This window comes from Scyliorhinus torazame, chromosome 17, assembly GCF_047496885.1.
Source record: "Scyliorhinus torazame isolate Kashiwa2021f chromosome 17, sScyTor2.1, whole genome shotgun sequence".
Classification (NCBI taxonomy): domain Eukaryota; kingdom Metazoa; phylum Chordata; class Chondrichthyes; order Carcharhiniformes; family Scyliorhinidae; genus Scyliorhinus; species Scyliorhinus torazame.
The window spans coordinates 104,580,417-104,599,199 of record NC_092723.1 but is presented as its reverse complement, the minus strand read 5'-3'; positions in this window follow the sequence as shown (position 1 = coordinate 104,599,199).

The following is an 18,783-nucleotide window of genomic DNA, read 5'->3' as shown; positions in this document are numbered from 1 at the left end:
CTGCTGAGATTTTCCAGCATTTTCTCTTTCATTTCAGATTCCAGCATCCGCAGTAATTTGCTTTTATCCAGTAGTGCCAGAACTGAGTCATGGCCCCAGGATGAGGACAGCCATGGCAAGTCTGGGGTTTTTTGATGGGGAAGGATTGGGGAGCCATGGGGAGAAAGGGGGGGGGGGGCGTGAGGGCAGTTTGAGAGGCCTGGCATGGCAGAATAAAGGCAGGGGGTAACATATTGTTGCCGTTTCCCCAGTGTGCGCTATCCACCCCCCCTCCCCCTACCGAATGTAGTGGCTCACACTTCTTTCCTGCCTTTTCCACAAAGTTATTTTAAAACAGCTTTCTCACTCCCTTCTGTCCATACCAAGCGCATTATGGTGTGGGCAGGGTAATATTTGGATCTTGCTAATAAGCTCAATTTCCCATTCATTATTTATTTTAAAATGGCACGTTCTCACCCACCTACCCTTTTATGGGGATCAGATTGGGCGGGAAGGCAGTGGGATAGCCATCTGTCATATTTTACATGTGCCTCCTGCTGAAAACAGGCCCCACAGAAGGCTGTAAAACTCAGTCCAATCTAAAATTCTCTCACATTATGATCACTCCTCCCTATATGGATCTTTACTACAAAGTTGTAATTGGCCCTTTCTCATTGCAGAATACTAGATCCAAAATAATCTATTCTCTGCTTTTGCGAAACAATGTTAAAGTTGATTCTTTAATATGCTGATCTAGAAAACTAACCTGCATCTATTTCTTGAACCTACCCTCCATGCTAATAATGCAAATCAAGTTTACACAGTCAGTATGAATATTAAAGTCCCCCAGGATTACTGCATTACCTTTGTTACATGCACCTCTAATTATTAAAAAAAAAAATTTTTTTAAGAGTATCCAATTTTTTTTTTTTCCCAATTAAGGGGCAATTTAGCGTGGCCAATCCACCTAACCTGCACATCTTTGGGTTGTGGGGGTGAAACCCACGCAGACATGGGGAGAATGTGCAAACTCCACACGGACAGTGACCCAGGGCCGGGATTTGAACCCGGGTCCTCAGCGCCACAGTCCCAGTGCTATCCACTGTGCCACATGCCGCCCTACGCACCTCTAATTTCTTGATTTATTCTCTGCCGCCATTACAACTACTGTTTGGGAACCTATGAATTACTGAGTGTTTTTTGTACCTTGTTGTTTCCAAACTCCACCCAAACTGATTCCATGTTTTAATTTTCCAAGCTAAAATCCTTTCTTTCTATTATCTATATCTTACCCTTTATAATCAGGGCTACTTCCCCCCCATCCACCTTTCAGTTTTGGCTATCTCTTACAAAATTCAAGTCTCCTTGAATATCTAGTTCCCAACTTTGGTCACACTGCAACCACAACCCAGATTTTCTACGTCATGGCAAAAGCAGCAGAAATGCCCCAAAATTGGAAGTTCCATTGCCAAACATGGCACTTCCCATTTTTGAGGGGCAGGAATGATGGCGGGGTACGTTTCATTATACTATTTATCATAGATACTAGGTGAATTGGGATAGTGTAAGGGCAAAGGGTGGTGGATGGAGAGCATTGATTGGCATGAGTTGTCATTACACTGGCATAGGGACTATATAGTGTCATGGGTTGTGGGGACAGGGACAGAGATTGGCATAAGGCCTATGAAGTGTAATGGGGTGGTACGTGGCATAGGTTGGCAATCAGGGTATGGGGCCCATGGGGGCGAATACAGGGTATGAGGTGGCATGGGTTAACATAGATGGGACATGGGGAATGTGTAAGGGGAGGAGGTGTGAGGGCTAGAAATATTTTTTAAAAATCTTATTAAAAATAAATTTAGAGTACCCAATTCTATTTTTTTCCAATTAAGGGGCAATTTAGTGTGGCCAATTCACCCAGCCTGCACATTTTGGGTTGTGGGGGTGAGTCCTACGCAAACACGAGGAGAATGTGCAAACTTAACATGGACAGTGACCCGGGGCCGGGATCGAACCTGTGTCCTCAGCGCCGTGTGGAAGTATTTTTTATCTTTGAATCTATTTTTTATTTTTGGATGCAGTGCCAGAGCCTCGAGGCGGGTCAGCCCTCCCCCACATCTGGCAGCATCGGCTCTTCTTTTGGGGTTGCCCACCCCAATTCCTATTCTAACCGACCTCCTCAGACTGACAATCCGGCATGCGAGCAGCGATTTTTAAAGGTCGGGTTCACAGAGAGAGGAATTGTCCCAACTTTGTGGTTCCAACCTGGGAGCAAAAACCTGGGCCCATGTTTCTGTAATGGCTATTACATTAGAACCATTAATTTCTAACAATTCATTTATTTTATTGCAAATCCTGTGCACATTCAAATATCGTGGGCTGGATATTCCAGTTCTGCAGCTGTGTCAGGAGGATGCGTCTGGTCTCACAACGAAAACGTCGGCACCGCCCCCGCACCGATTGTACCATCCGGTGGGGGCTTAGCAACCGCGCCACGTAAAGCCCGGATTTACCTGCCAATACGGACGCAGAATGGCCGGGTCCGTGGCCGCCCATGCGCTTGGTGGCGGCTGCATTATACAACATGGCACGGCCGCAAGTGGACACGGACTGCCAAAAACCGCCCTCCTGTAACCTCCCTCGCCACTCCCGGACCACCTCCCACTAGTCCCCCCCACCGACGCCCTCCCTGCCAGCGGAATGGCTCTCCCTCCTGACCATGGCGGTGCTGGACACAGTCCGTAGCCGCAAAGCCAGGTTAGCGAAAGTTGAGAGGACACGCGACCAACGCTGTCGGGAAGTCGGCACATTGGGGGCGGAGCATCGGTGGAGAGCCTCAGGTGACGTCCTCAGGCCGTCCCAACGGCGTGTGATGTACTCCACGAGTACGCCGTTTTTGAGGGGGTGGAGCATCAGTAAAATGACTCCGTTCCTGATTTCGGCATAAAAATGGATTCTCCGGCCGATCGGCGAACGCGATTTAGGCGTCAGCAATTGGAGAATTCCGCCACGCATCTTCAGCATTAACCTTCTCCATTTCTCCCGAATGCTATTTCAGTCTCTAAAGTGATATTACTTTTATTAAGCTCTCGATCCTTTCCTGCTCCACTCTTAGTTTTACCTAAATTGGTTTAGCACAAGGCTAAAGACCTGGCTTTGAAAGCAGACCAAGGCAGGCCAGCAGCATGGTTCAATTCTCGTACCAGCCTCCCCGAACAGGCGCCGGAATGTGGCGACTAGGGGCTTTTCACAGTAACTTCATTGGAAGCCTACTTTTGACAATAAGCGATTTACATATCATTTTCATTTCTTCCGGATTGACAACTCTTTCACTGTTTTTGAATTTAACCTTTGCTGAATCTTCGGAATTACTTAATTAGTTTAAAGTCCTATCTTATTTACAAGTTATTTAATGAAGGGGACATTGTATCTAAGCCTTATCTTGTTTACACACAAATGCAGTTTGCAGCTGACATGAAATTAAATGAAAATCGCTTATTGTCACAAGTAGGCTTCAATTAAGTTACTGTGAAAAGTCCCTAGTCGCCACATTCCGGCGCCTGTTCGGGGAGGCTGGTACGGGAATTGAACCGTGCTGCTGGCCTGTTTGGTCTGCTTTAAAAGCCAGCGACTTAGCCCAGTGTGCGTATCCAGCTAAAACATCGCTGGGTTACAGTCAGAGGCAGTAAATGCAGCAATGATTTTCTCTTCCCTATCTCTGAATGACTAGTTCTTTCCTCAACTTATTGTTACGACTTCAGTAGATAAATGTTAAATAACTTCCAGTTAATGGCTGAAAGGATGACTCAAGCGGGTAGATTCTCCATTTCCCGACGCCGATATCGGGATTCCCGATCGGGCGGAGAATGGAATGCCCCTCGAAAAACGGGATTGCCGCTGGATGGCAAATCTGTTGCGATGCTCCGATCCCCCACCAATAGCGGCTGTGAGCTACCTGTCACGCGCAGGTGATACCATGCAAAACGGGAACTTGCATGTATTTAAATCTGATTTATGGGCTAGAAGCTCGATTCTCCACCCGCCTGTTATGCTCCACCCGTCACAGCCATGAGTTACGCGGGCATGATTTGGTGCAAGTATTTACAAGTGGGAGTCCAGGCGCCATGGCCATTGAGTGGAAGCAAGGAGGTAAGCAAAGCTTTGAAACATTTCGGGCTTTCTGGGGGCTGTATGCCTGCACCTCAGGGATAAGACTTGGTGGCAAGTGAGTGGACTTGGGGTGTCCGCCTCAGGATCGGACTGAGACCCCCATCGCTGCTATAAATTCATTTAAACTCAACTTTTACTGTTGACACTGCTGATGGCTCACAGTACCTTGTAAATGCTCTGAAGGTCATTGGTCATGTGGAGACCCACCCAACCTGCACAGTTGGACACCCTCATATCCCAGCAGTATCACCAAGGTAATGGGCATGGCCATGCTCAATCCCTGGCCGACCAGGTGTTGGCATTCCACAGTGCACTCCTCAGGAGTGCAGCCCCACAGCAGAGGATGGAGGGGATTTGCAGAGCTCACCTCAAACAAAGGACCCATGCACCGGTGCTGCTGGAATGCACACTGGCACACTGCCCCTCTCAGAGTAAAAGCCTCACCAGTGACACTATCAGCTAGCCCACTAATTTGGATCACGAGCTGTCTCCAAGCCCTACCTGCCCACCGTGCCCCTGATCCCATCCCCAGCTAGGAAGCCTGACCAGCTCCCTATCACAACCTGTGTGTAAACCTCAGGCTCAACATCATACTGAACTAAACTCCCAGCAAACGCATGCATCCCTCGTTCACCCCCATCGTAGGACCTGTGTGCACACCATCCACATAGCATGGAGACGCATTCCTGCACTGTATGAATGCCTCCACCATACAACCAGTTGCAACCCTTCTGGCAGGGAGCACAACGCTCACCCAGTGAGGTGACCCAGAGTAGATCCCACTGGGAGAACCAGGCCAGGGACCACAGAGCCTATTGCTAACACTGGTTGCGACAGCCACCGGTACTTCAGTTGGCAGAGACAGGTGGGAAGGATAGAGGCTCCCCACATCACGGGCCGGGTACCAATCACTGACTGGTACAGGGATGCTGTGTAATCTGCGTTGTCTCAAAGGAGCCTGGGGAGTGGGGGGGGGGGAAGAGAAAATGCTGAGGGTGGCACAACAGTGCAACTTAGAGTGACCATGTAACCTGGTGGTGTTGGATGGTCAAGGAAATCCTCATCTTGCTGACATTCTCTGTCTCTCCCCCTCAACCCACACAGACATGGATTTCAGATGACAGCCAGCAATGCTCGCTATGTACCTAGCCGCTGCTGCCATCGTGGGTGCACAGCAACGGCGGCTCTAGGGCCAGCCAAGGGAAGACCCTGCATGCGAGGAGCCTGCCCAGACCAGCAGGTGACAATCAGTGGGGCTCAAGTGCTGGTTGTCCACCAGGCTGAGGAGAAGGTGCAAAGGAGGTGCCGCATCAGGCCATGTTTATACCATCAGCGCCTGCCTTCGAGGAGCTGCCGAACTGGCTGTGCCACTGCCGACTGAGGCTCACATGGCAGACGGGGCACCACATGTGCCAGATCATGGAATTTACAGTGCAGGAGGTCTTTTGGCCCATCGAGTCTACACCGGCCCTTGAAAGAACACCCGACTTAAGCCCAGTAACCACCTAACCCTTGGAACCTAAGGGGAAATTTAGCATAGCCAATCCACCTAACCTGCACATCTTTGGATGTGGGAGGAAACTGGAGCACCTGGAGGAAATCCACACAGACACTGGGAGAACATGCAGACTCCGCACAGACAGTGACCCGAGCCAGGAATTGAACCTGGGATCCTGGAGCTGTGAGGCAGCAGTGCTAACCACTGTGACACAGTGCCACCCATGATGGTGGCACACTTGGGATATGGAGAGGACACCAGCTCCCGGGGCCACCAAGGTGATGGTAGCCCTCAACCTCTTTGGCAACCCATTCCTTTTTCGCATTTCCTCATCGCAGGCTAGAAGACCCCGCCCCTCCGGAACAGGAAAGGTTTCTCTGTGAGAGAGAGTTCACAGCTGTGTGAGTATAGAGTTTAGTTTGAGTATTGTGGTTATTTTCATTATTTGAAGCCAGCCTTTCAGAATGCCAGGAATTACCTGGAAGGTTCTCGTGAGGATTGGAGGACAGTGAGCCCTCATCTTCAAGGCACCGGTCCTCTGCATCTGATCCTGTGGGAATACTGTACTACTCTGATGGGACCTACTCTGAAGGAGAGAGGGGCAGGAGGGAGAGGAGGCCAGGTGAGCGAGGCCAGTGTCCAAGGCAGAGACCTGGGAGAGGAAAGGCACGGGTCAGGCGAGGATGGGACGCCAAAGATACCACTACCCAATGGCCAGAGTGTACAGGCAGTGCATCAGCTACCTCCAAGTGCCTGAGGCCCAGGAGATTGGGACACAAAGACATCAATTTGTGACATGTTAGGTCCCAAAATCATCTCCAGCTGTTGGGGGAGGGGTTCACCCCATGCCAGTGGAGTTGAAGGTCACAGTGGTCCTCAACGTCTACACCTCTGGTTCTTTTTAGGGTTCAGTGGGGGATTTGTGCGGCAACTCTCAATCAGCTGCACACAGTTGTTTCAAACTGGTGACTGATGCCACCTTTAGACACACCTGCCCATTCATCAACTACCAGGCACATGAGGGCAGCCAGGTGGAGAGAATACGAATGTTCACGGCAATAGCTGGGGTCCCCTGCATTCAGGGTGCTATAGACTGCAATCATGTGACCACCAAGGTGCGGGCAGGAGAACCAGGAGCTTTCACAACAGGAGGGATACACTCAATGGATGTGTGGATTGTCTGTGACCACAGGATATAGATTCTCCATGTTTGTGCCCGTTACCCAGGGAACTTACACACTTCTTACATCTTGTGGAGCTCCCAGATATTAAGGCTATTCGTGGCTCCTGCACAATTCGAAGATGGGTCCTCCTTATCCCATGAAGTGGTGGCTGATCATAGAATCATAGAATTTACAGTGCAGAAAGAGGCCATTCGGCCCAACATGCACCAGCCCTTGGAAAGAGCACCCTACTTAAGCCCACGCCGCTACCCTATCCCCGTAACCCAGTAATCCCACCTAACGTTTTTGGACACTAAGGGCAATTTATGATGACCCCATTCCGTCACCCAAGAACTGAGCCTGAGGAGAGCTTCAGCAGGAGTGGTGCCTCCACAAGAGTGGGGTGGTGGTGTGTACCATTGGGGTGCTCAAGATGAGCTTCCGATACCTGAACTGATCCAGGGGATTCTTGCAACATTCTCCAGAGAGTATCTCCCTGATAGTTGCCCCAAGCTGGGCCCTGCACAATCTCACTCTGACAAGGTGAGACCCAGTGGAGGCTGAGGAGAGTGAGGCAGGATCACAGGTTGGTGGTGGTGGGGGGGGGGTGATTCCGGTGATGGGTCGGAGGATGGGCCTGGGCACACACAGGGTGAGGACTTTGAGGTGGATGACATGAAGATTCAGGGGGACATTGACGTGACGGATGCAGTGGTCGAGCGAACCTTCAGCTGCTCATCCAAGGCATGGAGGCTGACTCAACCCAATAACAAGGTCTCACTGCACAGTAAAACTTCCCTCAAGAGCCCAATCCAGAAATCCTGCACCGCACAAAGCTCTCAGCTTACAAGCTGCGCAATATCTGGCCAACAATGTACAAAACATGCAGCCAACTCAGCCCATTGAATTTAGGAACATGTTTATGTTACTTAACATAAGGGCAGCATACAAATGTGCCAAACTAAACAGAAAACTCAAAGTGATGAATGCAAATAATGTCACCTGTTATGCTTAAGGTGCCTTAAACATACACCTATGGGTGCTACGTCTTGGTGCTGCCCCCCCCTTCCCCACCCCCATCGCTGGCAGCGGCATTTGAAGCAGTCTGCTGACGTCGCTGTCGTGGGGGCAATGATGACGTTGGCAGGCATCCTCTGGTCACTGGTACCTGAGTTGGCTCCGCTGGGAAGGAGCACCAGCCTCATGACTGGGCACTCCTCAAATGTTGCGGCCACTGGCAGAATGGCAGAGGAACTGCTGCCCTTGTCCGGAGCTCCCTGAGAGAAGCCCATACAGACAACAGACAGGTCATCTGTCAATGACAGGTGTGTTTGCACTGCCCTGCTCACCATTGATGGGCATGTGGCTAGTAGAGAGACGAGGTGCCTCATCCATCTCTCACACTGTCGTGACCTCCAGAGATCACAGCCGGTGGGCTGGCTTGCAAGCCCGAGCGTGAACCCTGGAACTCCTGAGGGTGTTCCCGAAGCTAGTTCTCCATGTGAGACACCACTCTTTCAATGGAGGAAGATTTGTGATTGTCTCTCAGGGTCAACTTCGTGCTCATGTTCCTCATGGACACCTCAATAACGGAAGGATCTCTGCCAGATCTTCCTGTGCATCACGCATAAAGGCTGCAATTTAGCGGCCCCATTCGCCCTGTGGAAGATTCCCATTATGGCCACTAAATAGCGCCCAGAAACGCAAGTCTCGACGGTGAGATTTGAGTTTCCCCAGCACCTCTCCCCTGGTGACGTGATCAGGTTCATGTCCAGAAAGACCAGGAGCAATGCCCTGGGGCTCCATTGGTGGGGTGGGGTGGGGTACCCTCCTTCTTTGGGGGAGCGATTCCCCTTCTGCAGGTGGGATGTGTTATCCTTTATCCATGGGGGGGGGGGGGCCTATGGGTGGTGGTGGGGGGGTGGGGGGGATCCCCTTTTTCATGTGAGGAGTGGGCGGCATGTGTGTGGGGGGGGGTCCCTTTTTGCATATGGGAGCTGTTCCCCTTATCCACCTGCCATACGTATAAGGTCCTAACCTGTGCAGGGGGGGGATCTGTAATTAAACTTTGAGACGGGGGCACCAGCCCTTTGAAATTGAAAAGAGGTGCCAATCAGATCTGGTTAGAAAAATCGGCTGTGAAACCTTCAAAGTTCACGCAGGTTTTCTCATTTCCTCGCCTGATCCAGCATTGTTTGGGAAAATTGCACCTAAAGACTCTGCAGCTTGATGGGCGACTGCAGAGTCTCACCATCTGCCTGGGACTCAGCATGGTCCTAGTCTCCAGCAGTGCTCCCAATGTCAGTGCCCAGGGACCTCTCTGCCACCTCCTCGCGTGAGTGTGATGTGCCCCCATCACTGTGCGTTATCCACAGAGACGATGACATGATGCCCACCGACATCGGAGTTTCTGTGCTGGTGCCTGGTTCCGAGAGAGGGTGTGGCACTAGTGCAGGAGCAATGTCTTCTTGAGAGCTTAACGGGAGAGAGAGAGGGGGGGGGGGGTGGTTCCACACGGTCGCTGGCTACTCCTCTGGCTGACTCTTCTGTGGAAGGAAGAAAAAGGTTAGTAAATTTAATCACCATGATGTCTGCACACGCTGGGCAGGCTGAGGAGACAATGGAGACCTGCTGCATGGTGCCATCTGCATTGGAGCTTCAAGGGCATTCTGGTTGTGACAGTTCACTTTTTGATGACCAAAGCGCATAATATTACCAGTACCCATGGCACATGCATCTGTGATCTGCACTCTTACCTTTATCTGAGACCCCTACCTCACCATGACCAGGGGAGGGAGCTGGCCAATGGAACTCCAGCTCCAGTGCAGCATTTTCATGTAGCATTATGACTAGTCTTCTTTTGACAGTGTAGCCATCTGGGATGGCCACTTACAACCAGGAACAGAAAAGGTCGCAAAGCAAAGCGGGAAAAATGGACAATGCGAGATTCATGTAGGCTCAGAGCCTGAAATGTATATTTGCGAGTGAGGAATCCAGGCGGTATCGAAACCCCAACCCATTAGCATTTGATGGCCCATCTCTACCAGACAAAGGACTGGTACTTGAGCGACCGGTACAGTCCCAGACATTTTGGCGGCACTCCCTGTGCGAGGGAAGCGTAAACAACAGGGTCAGTGACTGCTTGGGACACGCCCAGCCATCCAGGCACCCGCCCAGTTATTGGTTCGAATCGAACGCAATGATCAGGAATCGCCCAATTAGTGGGGCCCAAACTGAAGGACCACCCAAAAGAGCGCAAAAGCCCCCCAAGCATAAGAAGAGAGTCCACCAAGTGTTCGGTCTCTTTTGGACCTGGCGCTCTGGCAACGTCCATCTCCAATCGCAGCACCACCAGAAGCAAGTCCAAGTTCAACGCCCGCTACCAGACGGATGAGCCTAGCTGAGCAGCAGTTACTCCTACAGACCCGATAGAGCCAGAATCGAACAACGGCCACTGTTCCTCTGACATAAGCCGGGTGCCTGAAGTTAAGTACAGGTTGTCATAGTCGATAGGTGTAGTTTAACTAGTAGTGTTTATGTTGCATGATTAATTGTATATGTAAATAAATTACCCTTGACCTTGAACTAACTAACTGGTGTTTGGCTCTTTGATCGATAGCCGGTTGAACCTTGTGGGGTATCATTTGATACCTGGCGACTCTGAGCAATAGAATGTTGATATCCAAAGGAAGGAGGGCAACCTCACTGACTGCCATATTTGAAGCAGGTAAAAAAAAAAAAGGCAGCAGTTATTGGCGACTCTGATGGGATTCGATCGAGAAGTGACTGTGTCACTCCGAGAGAACCCACAAAACGTTTGAATTGGAAATCCAAATTGCCAAAGTAAAAGAAACCACAAGCAAAACCAATATCGATCAAACTGCCAAATTCGGAAGTGTGTAATTTGCATGCATACTAACAGAGATACAAGGTAACCTCGATAGATTTTGTTGCCTGAAACTTTCGGGAGTTGTGTAAACCGGAAAATAGCTTGTGCCGTACCCGTGTTTGCACCACCGCTTTATTCCCCCTTGTTCCAAATTCCCGGTAGAAACAGAGATAATTGTAGGGATGGCCATGAAGGCAATGGAACGCCTTATGCATCCACAAGAGCCCGAGGTTTCAGCGACCAACAGAGCAGAACAATGTCCCATATGGGAGGAAGAGATTAGGAGATATGTAAAGGGGAAAGGATGGCCCTTATGGTCGGCATTTTGCACGAATGAGGAAACAGGTCCTGGCAGCATAGGACAGACTTGGTGGGACAGCCTGACCAAGATTCACAAAAAGAGTTTGAGTAAGGTTTGTAAGCCGATGGCAATCGTGTCCTGCTTGGCACAATTATGAGGCACAGAGGAGGTCGTGAGGACGCTCAGTAGACAGTTTGAAGAGAAAGAGAGAAGTAGAGAGGGAAACATTAGTGAATGTGAGAGATTAAACGAGCAACTCCAGGAGCAGCTAGCGGTGAAGGACAAGGAGATGGATGATGTCAAGAGGGCACACCAATCTTGTCTCGCCCACCTCAGCAGCTTTCAGATTCAATACGATAAGACCTGCCAGGACACGCAACGTGCAGTACTGGTAAGAGAGGAAACAGAGAACCAGGTAGAACAGTTGAGGAAACAGTGTGATGATTTGAAGGCAGCCCTACGAGCACTCCACAGTTCCATCATGGAACAGAGGCAGAGTTCGGTGGATCATGCCAAGTGCAGGCAGCAAATTGCAAGATTGCAATCACTGCTCTCAGTTCAGAATGGGTTCAGAGATACCTTTGGCCCGCAGCTAGATCAGGAAGATGGCCCTGATTGGCAGGAACTCAGTGAAACGGCCCAACGGTACGTGAACGGGACAGAAAATCAGAATAGAGCCCCTCAGGCCCTGAAAAGAAAAGCACCCGCACCACCGACTGCACAGGCAGCACCCAACCCAATGAACCCCATTACCACGCAGTGCAGGGTTACCACGGAAGACCAACCCGATTTTGTGTATGCAACCCCATTAACCATCACCCAGTTAAGAGATGCCCGTGATAAGATAGAGACTTTCCACCCCACATCAGACCCACACCACTTTTTCGAACTAGTTAAGCAACAGACCCTCATGTATGGTTTGGGCGAGCAGGAAGAGATAAAGCTCATAGTGATATGCCTTGACCTGTCAGGTAGTTCAGCCCTTCCCGACCCACAAAATGTAGGAAGAGGTAGCCTCCAAGACATGAAAACAGCCATTTTAGATGCCATCGGCTACAATAGAGGAGATCTGGTAGAAGGACTTAACGGTGCAGACAGAAAAAGGGAGAGCATTCAACAGCATTTGCTGGATGCCTCTGGATCCACTTTACCGCTGTATTCGGTGAGTTAGCCCGCGCCCGTTTATCAGCAGACGATACGGCCAAATGGACCCGTACTCTAGTATCCGATGCCACAGAGGCAGGACAGAAGGCATGTGCCAACTACGACCCCTCAGACCCGGCACACAATGAGGTGTGGGTACTGAAGCGATTATCTAGAGCTTTGGAACAGTCCCTACATAGAAAGACAGAGCAGGAAAGAGTAGATGCCACAATGAATCCAGTAAGGGCACACCATGGGTAAATGAAGGCAGAAGTAACGCACAGTATCCTAAAGCGCAGGAATGTTACAATTGCGGACACAAGGGACATTATGCACGAGAATGCAATGCCCCCCCCCCCGGAAACAGCAACGGAATCAGCACACAAATGCCCCACCTAGAAATAATGCCAGATCCATCCACAGTGTTAGCACCCGAGCAGATAATTTGGCCACAAACGGCACCGATTGACGGTGTTCGGGCTCCCCAACTTGGGTCTGCGATACCCTTTGGGATAAGTCCGGAAGACCGGTAGTTGCAGGCACAGTCTGATAACACCCAGTAAAACTCCTCTGCGATGTACAAGCGAGATATATGGCCCAGTACGGACACCATCACCCTTAGTGGCTTTACAGGTCACCTCCAGCAGGAACACATCACAGCCCCTATGGATGTACAGATCGGCAACATTAAAACGAAACACGCAATCGTTTTGGTAGATTTACCCCAGGCAGCAGAACACATCTTGGGCATAGATTTTATGATTGCACACAAGCTTACATTCGACCCCGTAAATAGATGTGTGTGGAAGATGGCCAGAGCAGCACACGCCCCCGCCACGCTCACAGTAGGAGGCTACGCACACAGAATTAGCTCAGTAGGAGAGTACTGGTTTGATCCACAAACCATTACCACAGACAAAACGGTTAGAGAAGTCTTGAAAAGACATAAAACAGCATTTGCCCAGCACAAGCACGACTGCAGCAAAATCCCAGGAGTGGTTAACATTACAGGTCCCGATCCGAAGCCCCAGAAATAATACGGCTTTCCCCAGCAAGTCGAGGGAGAGATAGCTAAAGTAATCCAGAGTTTAATGAACCAAGGAGTGATTCGGCCCGTAGCATCAACGAACAATGCCCCAATTTGGCCCGTATGGAAACCAGATGGTTCATGGCGACTGACCATCGATTCTAGGGAATTAAACAAAGTGGCTCTGTTAGCAGCCCCCACCGTTGCCACGGGTCCCGAGACCATGTTGAAACAGGGACTCCAGTCAAAATGTGTCACAGTTTTGGATATTATCAATGGCTTTTGGTCCATACCACTGGATAAAACGTGCCAGTACAAGTTTGCGTTCACTTTCCAGGGACAGCAGTACATGTGGACGTGCCTTCCACAAAGCTTCCACAACTCCCCCTCCATTTTTCATAGACAATTGGCGAACGGCTTATCAAAATTTTCCCGACCTGAATGCCTTGTTCAGTATGTGGACGACTTGCTCCTACAGACTGACACCAAGGAAGAGCACATTTCGCTTCTTTCGGAATTATTAGGACTCTTCAAATAAATTGGATGCAAAATTAACCCCAAGAAGGTCCAAATTCTACAGGAAAATGTCACTTATTTAGGTACGGTCATCACGCATGGTAAGCGTGAAATAGAACAAAAACGGATAGATTTGATTATAAAATTGCCCTTGCCCCAAAATGTGACAGCACTCTGGTCATTTTAAGGACTGGTTGGTTATTGCAGGAACCACATAGACGGTTTCGCCACAAAAGCAGCCCCACTTTCAAAGCTCCTTAAGAAGCAAGCCCCATGGCAATGGCTTCCACAGCACATGGATGCCATGGATGCATTGAAATGCGCGCTAAGCACAGCCCCCGCTTTGCAAGCCCCAGATCCATACTCCCCACACGCGATAGAGGTAGTGACTACCGACCGAACCCTTTCGGCCGTACTCCTACAGGAAACGCACGATCGTTTAGGACCCGTACCCTATGCCTCACGAGTTTTAGATCCAGTACAGCAGGGATTTTCAGCCTGCGAAATGCACCTGCTAGCAGTTTTCTGGGTGGTACAGTACTTCTCGTACATAACGGGACTCAACCCCGTAACCATTTTGACCGAGCACACCATGACACAGCTTTTATTAGACGGCAGACTAAAAGACGGCACAGTAAACCACATTCAAGCAGCGCGGTGGACCCTACTCCTACAAGGACGCAATATCACTGTAAAACAGACAAAAACGCACACGTTTCTGGCCGACTATTTACACTATGCAGGAACCCCACACGAGTGCGAGATCATAGCATCCAAGCCCAGCACAGGCCCCTTTGTTCCCAAGCAGGTACCGAAAAAGACAGGCATCCGACCACTGACGACCCAGCCCAAGACAAAGCTTTGAAAATTTATGTAGATGGCTCCTCCACAGTTCTTGATGGAAAAAGAATCACAGGATGTGGAATTTATGTAGAGGACGTGCAGGGACGCGCTTTAGAAGAGATCGCATTAAAGTTGCCTGGACAGTTAGGTTCGCAGGCAGCCAGGTTAGCAGCCATTGCTTACATCGTGCAGCACCCAGATTCATTCCCGACCCCAGCAGACATATATTCAGACAGTTTGTACATCTGCAACGGCTTGACAGAATTCCCACCTACCCCTCTGGGAATCTAGAGGATTTATATCCACCGACAGAAAACCCCTACCCTCAGCACCATTACTCAAACACATCCTCCAAACAGCGAAAGGTAGAAAGTACGGGATAGTTAAAGTTAGAAGTCACCACCGTTCCTCCCCACCCGGTAACGTGAAAGCTGACACCCTAGCGAAGGCAGGCTCACGACATGGCCACTTTTGGCAACCCCCCCGAGAGTGCCCCAGTACACGCAGTTCAGGTCTCACAGACCAACATCCACGACTTAGCCCAAGCACAAAAAGAAGACGAGGCACTAAAGGAAATTTTAAAAGGAAACTTCCCAGCTCCCTACGAAAAGTTTAAGGATACTTTAACGATCCATGAGGGAATCATTTTAAAAGCTGGTATTTATGTAGTCCCCACCCAGGATAGGAACGAGATCATTTGCAAATTCCGTGACGGACATGGACACCAAGGGATTGAATCCACCCTTGCCCACCTCAGACCTCTCTGCTGGTGGCCTGATTTAAAAACCGACGTATCTCATTACATTGAGAATTGCTTGATTTGTGCCCAGAACAACCTGAACAGATACGCAAAGAAAGCCCAGCTACGACACACCCGCCCTGTAAATGGCCCATGGATAAACTCGCAGTTAGACTATATCGGTCCCCTCCCCCCCTGCAGAAATGGATACAAATGTGTGTTGGTTGTGATCGACATATTCACGAAATGGGTAGAAGCTTTCCCTTCATGAACAAATACGACCAAAGCCACGGCAAAAATTCTAACTGAACAGATTTTAACCAGATAGGACTCCCCCGTAGTATTGAGTCGGCCAAGGTTCGCACTTCACAGGCAGGGCCATGAAAAATGTCTTGACTATTTTTGGCATAAAACAGAAGTTTACCATTGCCTATCACCTGCAGTCCAGCGGCATTGATGAATGCATGAATCGGACACTAAAGACCACACTTAGGAAAATGGTACAGCAGCAGAATTCGACATGGGACACAATGGTCCCATTCGCACTGATGTTTATTAGAAACACGGTGTTGAGTTCGACAGGTTAAACCCCCCATACCCTCATGACCGGACGACCCATGAAGGGTACCGAGTATTTATTTGGACTTGATTTGGCCAGCCCCGCAGTCACCGCCCTGACCCACGAGAAAGCGGTCCAAAACATGTTGGAGAATATTAAATCAGCACAGCTCGCTGCAGCTGTTTGACTAGGCGCTAAACGAAAGCAGAGTAAGGCCTGCTTTGATAAGACAGTGCACCTGCCAGAGTATACAGTCGGACAGCAAGTCATGATCTCCCTGTACAACCCCAGTTCATTCCTCTTCCCTAAATTTGGAGGACCCTACTCAATCTCCGACAAAGTAAGCCCCTCAGTTTATAAAATTACGTATCCAAATGGTTATGGAACGCAGTGCAGCCACTCGCACCACCTCTTATTGGCAATGGCAGACAACGGAGACCCGCCCACTGACAACCCAAACCCGCCCTCCCCCAGCAGCGACATCACGTCCACAGACACGACCTTGACTCCGCCCCCAGAGTCAAATTTCACCCTTATGCTTGATTCCGCTGCTAGCGACAGCGACAGCACAACTGATGCCCTTGAGAGACCTGAACAATGGAAACACAGACCAGGCCCCAATCACTACGGCCCCATTGACACCGACCACGATATATTCAGCCCCTTAGAGACAATTTATTTGCTGTTTACGCAACCTGACCCACCACCTGACGATAGCGACACCCCCCTTGCCCCTACCGCCCTACAGAACACAAAACATTGGCACCGCGACAATTCCTGTTGTCTGACACGGAATGACACACCGCATTGGCACTCAAACTCCAGGCACGAGTTTGGCACCCGAGAGATAGTGATGACTCCGAGTCTGACTCCCACCATGGTAACCCCTTTGAGACCCTTTATGGAATAGAACCTTGAGGTGTCCAGATGATGAAAGGAACCGATTGAGATTTATGGTGTCCTATTCCCTGATGGAACCTGCCCGCTTTCTTCTTCAGTTTGTTTTTAATGTTGTATGTTCTCTCTCTTGTATGATTTTGTGTGTCGGCCTCACGAATAATTTCTTGACACAGTAATGACTACTCTTCTGACGCCATATGGCAGTTAAAGAAACAAGTTTGCTGAAGCCCATATATCCTCAAATTCTTACAGCTCTTGGAAGGTCACTCAGGCAGTGGAGTAACAGCACTGATCCCCGCCCTGCCTGAGGACCCCCTATACATTTGGTCAGCCAAGCTCGTGTAGTGGAGCAACGGCACTGATCACTGCCCTACCCGGGGATTCCACCCATTCTTGCCCTGCCCCGGATCATACACACCCCATTCGGAGAATTGTTTTCAAAATTCTTTTGCTGTTCTTTTTACAACTGTAGTTTAAAGAATGCACTTTTGCCTCAACTTTTGTCCCCTTTCCGGCGACCCTTCGGTTGCTATCCCCCCAGCTGCTATTTACATGTTCAAATCACATGGTTGAAACAAGTCTGCAGAGGACGGAGCCCACTCAGCCCATCAAACACAGGCTGCGAGAGTGACATAATTTTTTTTCGGATGTCTTGTCTCCCAAATGGTTGTTTAAAAAAAAAAATGAGGGAGTCACATGTGGTGACGATTCTAAATGGGAAATTGACGGTAAGGAGAAACAGACAGACAGATGAGATATTAAGCAACATGATAATAACAGATATTATGCTTGTACCCCCAGGAAGATACGGAGATATCTGAAGACAGACAAATGAGATGAAGCCGAACCTGATGATCTGCATCATGATTGTCGTTAGATCAATACAGTTGCGCGCATTACCCAACACAACATCCCCAGCCCGGACACTACACCACACATAGACACAGCCACCGATTCCCCCATATGGTGTGAGAATATCATAAAATGGTACTCCCTGTCAACACAGTAGAAGCCTTACTGGTGATAGCTATACTTTGCAGTGTCATCCAGACGATCAGACTTCGGAAATGGAGAAGGAGAGCCTCCCGCCCTCCAGTATACATGATCAGGGCCCCTTTCCTCGGACTCCAGCAAACCCCACACTCTTTCTGAACCCTTCCTCCCTAATAAATTCTGCGGTTGTTTTTTTAATAAAGTTACTTTCTTTGTACATGGACATTAGTGATAAGTAGGAATGTGTTGCTGCTATTGGTTATATTATTTTTTTGTATTGTAAGATAGGTTCTTTGGTCATTAGGTAGCAGCATGAGTGTAGTTTTGTTAAGGACAGTTAGAGGTTCCCCATTTTTGTAAAGAAATTGAAATGTATGTTTGAAGGTTAAGTGCCCCCTTAAAATTCTTAGAGATATGTGTTGTATTAGGGAAACTTAGGTAAATATTTTGACCCACAGGACAGAGTAGGATAGAACCTGTCCTTGATTGAGGGTACCCAGCATGTCAGAGAACAGGAGAAGATCCAGTAGTGTGATCCTTCACGCTTCGCATTGAAGATCAAGAGGACGGAGTGTAGCCATCTGGGATGGCCACTTACAACCAAGAACAGAGAAGGTCGCAAAGCATAGCGGCAAAAATGGACAATGCGAGATTCAGGCAGGCCCAGAGCCTGAAATGTATATTTGCGAGTGAGGAATCCAGACGGCATCGAAACCCCAACCCATTAGCATTTGATGGCCCATCTCTGCCAGACAAAGAACTGGTACTTGAGCGACTGGTACAGTCGCAGACATTTCGGCGCCACTCCCTGTACTAGGGAAGCGTAAACAACAGGGTCAATGACCGCTTGGGTCACGCCCAGCCATCCAGGCACCCGCCCATTTATTGGTTTGAATCGAATGCAATGATCAGAAATCGCCCAATTAGTGGGGTCCAAACTGAAGGACCGCCCAAAAGAGCGCAAAACCCCCCAAGCATAAGAGAGTTCACCATGTGTTCGGCCTCTTTTGGACCTGGCGCTCTGGCAACGTCCACCTCCAATCGCAGCACCACCAGAAGCAAG